Source organism: Nannospalax galili, unplaced genomic scaffold (assembly GCF_000622305.1).
Source record: "Nannospalax galili isolate Female #2095 unplaced genomic scaffold, S.galili_v1.0 scaffold762, whole genome shotgun sequence".
Classification (NCBI taxonomy): domain Eukaryota; kingdom Metazoa; phylum Chordata; class Mammalia; order Rodentia; family Spalacidae; genus Nannospalax; species Nannospalax galili.
The window spans coordinates 2,161-8,344 of record NW_008350126.1 but is presented as its reverse complement, the minus strand read 5'-3'; the positions used below and the strand labels follow the sequence as shown (position 1 = coordinate 8,344).

The window sequence follows — 6,184 nt, the reverse complement described above, 5'->3', positions numbered from 1 at the left end:
GCTTTAGAAACAGCTCCCTCATAGGAGAGGTTGGAGTGTATGTACATGTGGCCCGGGAATAATCCCTGTATTTGTAGGAGACCACATGGTTCAAGTTTCAGAGACATCTTCCCTCCGAAATGTAAAGTTAGGATGCTGACAGTGAATATCCTCACTGGGGATAGTGCCCAGTGACAGAGGTCAGTGGAAGAGCGCTTGCCGGGCATGTGCAAGGCCAGTACAGAAAGGGACAGGAAAGCAAGTAGATTGGACCACTTTTATGTGGTCCAATCCAGAAATTTTATTATGAAGAAAAAAAGCTGAGTATGGTTCACACCTGTGAGCCCAACACTCAGGAGACTGAGGCAGAAGGCACAGGAAGATTTCTGCAAGTTCTAGGCTAGCCTGGGCTATAGAGTGAGAGTCTGTCTTACAAACACCAGCAAAACAAAAAAGTTTTCAGTTTTCAGATTTGTACAAGAACTAACAAAGGTTAAAATTCTAACAGAGCTAGCCCAGTTTGCAGTATATGCACACAGGGGTGACTAAAAGCTGTACATATCTTGGCAAAACTGCTTGGTGGGGCAGTATCAGGTCTAGCATGGAGGATCATGTGGCTGAGTCACTTGCAGTGAAAGTGAGGAATGGTAAAGCAGCTGTCTTCCCAGGCACAGGCCAGAACAGCCCCCACCACCACAGACAAAGTCAGGTTGCAAGAGAAAGCAAGGAAGCACAGCAGGAAGCCAAGCACATGTCCTGTGAGACTGGTCACTCTCCAGTTTCAGAAGTCCTCCAGGCTTGTTACCAGTGTGACCCACTGGTGATGGCTGCTTGCAGAGTTGGGATTCATCTGCTCCCACTCCCCACCTCGGAAGTCCTCTTAGGTGATTATATCAAGGACACAGTAAGGACCCTTGCCTTTTCTCCCCAGGGGCCAGCTCACCTCATGCAGATCCCAGGCACGCATGGTACAGTCTGATGACACAGTACACACCACAGACTTCGCCCCTCCATCAAAGCAGTACTCATTTGGTGAGACGTAGGCCAGCTGATCTATTTGTCCTGGAAGAGAACACAGGCATGGATGGACTGAGATCTGAATATGCAACTTACAGTTCCGTGGCAGCAGGTGGGCACTTCTGAGAGCAGAACCCAGTTATAATGACAAAGCCCCAGCTCCTCTTAAGTTTTCAGACTACTCTAAAAAAAGAGGTTAATGGCTCATTCCTTCCTCCCATGACATAGTACAAATGGAATAGTATCCAACCAGGCCTTTATTCATCAAGCAACATTTGCCAAGCCACTGGCTGAGATGCCAAGTCCCCTAAGCAGAGGGGGGGCAGTGGGAATGGATGCAGCTCCCATCAGACCTGTGTGCCCAGAAATAGCTTTGCAGACAAAGTCCTGTGGTCGCCCAGATTCCACATGGAACTCCAACTCAGACCGGCATAAATAGTACTGTTTCCATGTCTGTGTGCCCAGGACCACTGAGGGGGCCCAGCGTCTCAGGCACAGCTGCCTAGGAAACAGAACCACAGGCCGAGGCAGGATATAGTAGTCATGGATTTTGAACCCAGTAGACTTAGCTTTGAAATGCAGGACAACTCACTGTCCCTACCCAAGCCTCAACTTCCTCCTTTGTAAAATAGGTATAATAACCACAGTGTGCTTTTTTAACATTATCTTCATGGCAGCTCTCTGAAGAAGGATCTCATTGCCATTCCGCACTTGAGGATACATTGATGAATAAACTAGATTCAAGAGCCTACTTTGCAAGCCTCCAACTCTTTCTGTCAAGCTGCCTATCCTTTCACTGTCAGCCCTTTGTATATATTGTTGCTGTAATGATGGGGCATATACAGAGCCTTATCTTCTTGCTAGACTAATATTAGTATGTAACATACTTCAGTACCTATAGTGGCATGCTTGGCCTCCAAGTCTATTCTGTCTGATATCAGTAGCCATTCAGCTCTCTTTGCATTAATATTTGCATAATATATCTTTCCCTACTATTCTGTCAAAATGTCTTTTTAAAAATTTATTTTTTTATGTGTGTTTTGCCTGCATGTATATAAGTACACCTGTATCCTGCAATGCCCATGGATGCCAGAAGATGTTATCAGAACCCCTGGAACTGGAGTTACAGATGGTCGTGAGCCGCCATGTGGGTGCTGGGAAGTGAAGCCAGGTCCTCTGCAAGTGACACCAGTGCTCTTAACCACTGAGCCATCTCTCCAGCCCCATAGTTATGTCTTTTAATCTAAAGTGTGTCTCCAGGATGAGGCATAGCTGTAGCACAATGGTAGCCAAGCATGCACACTGATACTGGGTTTGATCTCCAAACCTACTAACAAAAAACAAAGGGGGAAAAAAAAGTATGTCTCATGTAGACAGCATTAAGGTTGGGCCATTTTTCTTTACCAATTCTGTCAATCTTTGCCTTTTCATTGGCCTGTGCAATTCATATTTTTTATAATTTTGCTATTTTCTTATGCCTTTTCTCTTCCATTCCTTCATTACCATTATCTTTTATGTTAAGTATTTTCTAGTGTACTATTTCAATTGCTTTATCATTTCTCCCACCATATTTTTTTTTTTTTTTTTAGTCTTTAGTGGTTGCCTTAAGAATTATAATTTGTGGGGCTGGAGAAATGGCTCAGCAGTTAAGAGCACTGACTGCTCTTGCAGAGGACCTGGATTCAATTCCCAGCACCTACATGGCAGCTACAAACCATCTTAACTCCAGTTCCAGGGGACTCTGACACCCTCTTCTGACCTCCCAGGCATTGTACAACATGGGTGCATTCACATACATGCAAGCAATAGACTCATACTCATAAAATGAAAATAATAAAAATTTTTTTAAACATAATTTGTATTTTTGATAAATGAAGATTTACTTTTGATTAATACAAAATCAATTTTCAATATTATATAAAACATTTGCTCCTACATTGTTTGTACCGTTATTTGCCATAAATTACATTTTCATACATTGTATGTCCAACAAATGAGATTTTATAAAGCTAGCATGAAGGTGCACACCTGTAGCCCCAGCTCTTGGGAAACCAAGGCAAGAGAACTGTTGAGTCTGAGCCAGCCTGGGCCACACAGTATGTCTGAGCCAGCCTGGGCCACACATTATGTCTGAGCCAGCCTGGGTTGTATATAGAAACACAGCTACGGTGCTATCGGAGTTCAGTGCAAAGAAGATGGACATCTGGAGAGAAACACCTGGTGGACACCTTATGGAGGGCGGCTTTCATCACTCAGAGGGAACCATAGCTAATGTGCATCCTCTGGCTGCTGTCTGGTACTCATTATTTCAGAAAGGGGAGAATGCAGTCAGATAACTGATTCACAGTTCCATTGTTTAAAGACCATTATCACCACAAATGTCTCTACCATCGTAATTTGTACACTCATGGAACACCTACATATTAGACTCAGCGTGTACCAAGTACCTGTACAAAGGACTATAGTGCCCACGTGGGATAAAGGCTCAGTGTACTCTCTGACTCTCTGCTCTACCAGGAAAAGCATCCTGATCAGCCTTGGACAGAAAGGACCACTCACTTATTTTGTTTGGCCTGAAAAGGACTGGCTCACATGAAACAGCTACCAACATTGAAAAATCGTGAGATGTTACACCAGAAAAAGAGGAGAAACAAGAAAAACACAATCATAAGGACCATGACATTCTGTGGATATGAAAAGAACATTTTTCTAATCTCAAAAACAGTATTTCACTCAGGGCACTTTGCTATAAGCAAAGACTCAGGTTGGGATTGGTGCTCCACCCCCTCACACATGCATGCTCTAAGGCTTCGTGAATAGCTACAGTGACCAGTCAGTCCATTCATTCACTCAATTTCTTTAAATATCATGCTTGGTAACACACAATTACCTACAGAAAGTCAATTCTTCAAAGTATAGAGATAAAGGAATTCAAATGAAAGTTCTCTTACTTTAAAACTGACCAAAGAGGTTATTCTAATTAATATAGTGATAAAAGCTAATAAAAAGCAACAAAAATAAACTGAGCACGGTGGCACACACCTTTAATCCCAGCACTCAGGAGGCAGAGCCAGGCAGATCTCTGTGAGTTCAAGGCCAGCCTGGTCTACAGAGTGAGTTCCAGGATAGCTGGGGCTACAGAGAGACCCTGTCTCAAAAAGACCAAAAAAAAAAACCAACATTTAGAGGAATACTGGATGACACTGAAAACTAAAAGTGGTAAGATTCTTTGAAATAACTTAGAATTCTGGACTGTCATAGCTATCTTAAAAATAAAAGGAAGCTGGGCATGATGGGACAATACCTTTAAGCCCGGCACTCAGGAGGCAGAAGCAGGCAGCTCTCTGTGAAATTAAGGCCAGCTTGGTCTACACAACAAGTTCCAGGCTAGCTGGGACTGCAGGAAGACCTTATCTCAAAAACCCAAAATAAGGGCTATAGAGATGGCTCAGCAGTTAAGACCACTGGCTGCTCTCACAGAGAGAGGATCCAGGTTGATTTCCAGCACCCACATGACAAATAAAAACCATCCATAATTCCAGTTCCAGGGGAACCCAAGGTCCTCTTCTGACCTCCAAGGGCACTGCATTTCATGACATGGTACACATATATATATGCAGGCAATACACTCATGTACATAAAATGAAAAAAAAAAACCCAAATAAATAATTTAATTCAATTCAATAAAAGATTTCCTTTGGCTTTTGAAGAATCTTTGTGTTTGAACAGCTGCTTTCCATCAGATGTGGCCAAACTATTGCTCCTAGCCAACAGTCAAGACTGTTCTATATTTAGCAAAAGAGAACTCACAGCTCTGCACCTCCCAACCCCCCACCAGTTTCTGATAGTTTTATCTTGGCACAAAAGAAACTGTGTTTCAAAGGAGCAAGAAATTAGAAAGATTTAGAAATTTAATGATTAAATATTTCTATTTTCAACTGTGATTTTTTTTTTTTCATTTTATGCAATCTAACACACATGCTCTTATTGTTATGCTGTTGAACCATCAAAGTACTTTGACTTGGGCATGGTGACACATGCTTAAAAAGCCAGCACTCAGAAGAAAGAGGCAGAGAATCACAAGTTCAAGGTTAGCCTGGGCTACAAGGCACGTTTAAGGCCACCCTGGCTATATAATGGGCCCTGTTTTCTTTTTTCAAGTAATTTGAGTATACTGGCGGAAACACTCAAGAAATGAATGTAGCTGGTTGAGTCTGGTAATCCTATCCATATCATCTTCTATTTGAAAGTTTCATGCTACTAACCATAAAGGAGTTTCCTGGTACTAAGGACCAGGGATAATTCTCAACACAGCCAGAAATGCAGACAGCACTTGGAAACCACTTCCAGTGCAGGGCCACCCTTAGCTATTTCTTCACTCACCTCCACAGTTCCTTGGTCATTGAAACTTCATTCCAGATCTAGAATAAGGAGGAAAAGAAGACAGTATCTGGTCAATCAATAAGCATATAACACTCTAGCCTATCAATCCCTATGGAGAGGACAAAGAACAAATCAAGCCTCTGTCTCTGCACTCAAGAAAACTCAACCTGGAGCATTAGACAGTAAGACAAAAACCATGAAATGATGAGTAAGAAGAGACTCAGCAGGGTTGATGGGTCAGAAACCAGGGGTCCTACAGAAGTGATTACTAATCTAAAGTTTTAAAGCAAAGGACTAGGAAGACGGCTCAGCAGTAACGAGCATTGGCTATTCTTACAGAGAACGGGGTTTGAGTCCCAGCACCCCATGGTGGCTATAAACAGTTCCTAACTCCAGTTCCAGGGGAATCCAACACCCTCTTCTAACCTCCACAGGTACTGCATGACACGAGTGCACTTTTACCCATGCAGGCAATACACTCATACACATACAATAAAAATGTTTAGAAAAAAATTCTAAAGCAATGTAGGGAAAAACAGACAAAGATTTACAGATGATTCATAATTATGAAAAAAGATAGTTGTGTGACTTATGTCAATCAGAGCATAAGATTCTGGTTGGAGAAAAATGGGAAAAGGAACTGAGTGGCTGGCTTCTACCATTCCCAAAAGTTGTACTGTAAAAATACTGTGAAGCTACTTGAGAATTTTGAGTGGCAAGGTCAACTATGTCTAAGGAGGAGCACTGTAGTTGCTGTGAGGACCAGAAATGATTTCCAGGATCTTATATGAGGCCGCAGCAATGA

The 6,184-nt window shown here is 42.4% G+C and overlaps 1 long non-coding RNA gene across 1 annotated transcript in view; it reads right to left on the bottom strand.

The window, feature by feature from the left end:
* Positions 1-5,420, bottom strand: part of LOC103745384 — a 10,962-nt gene extending 5,542 nt beyond the window's left edge. Inside the window, exons 1-2 of the long non-coding RNA XR_607752.3 lie at positions 5,380-5,420; positions 923-1,041 (exon numbers count right to left, since the gene is read on the bottom strand). This is a non-coding gene — a long non-coding RNA (uncharacterized LOC103745384). The remainder of the gene's footprint in view (positions 1-922; positions 1,042-5,379) is intronic.
* Positions 5,421-6,184: the final 764 nt, after the last annotated feature.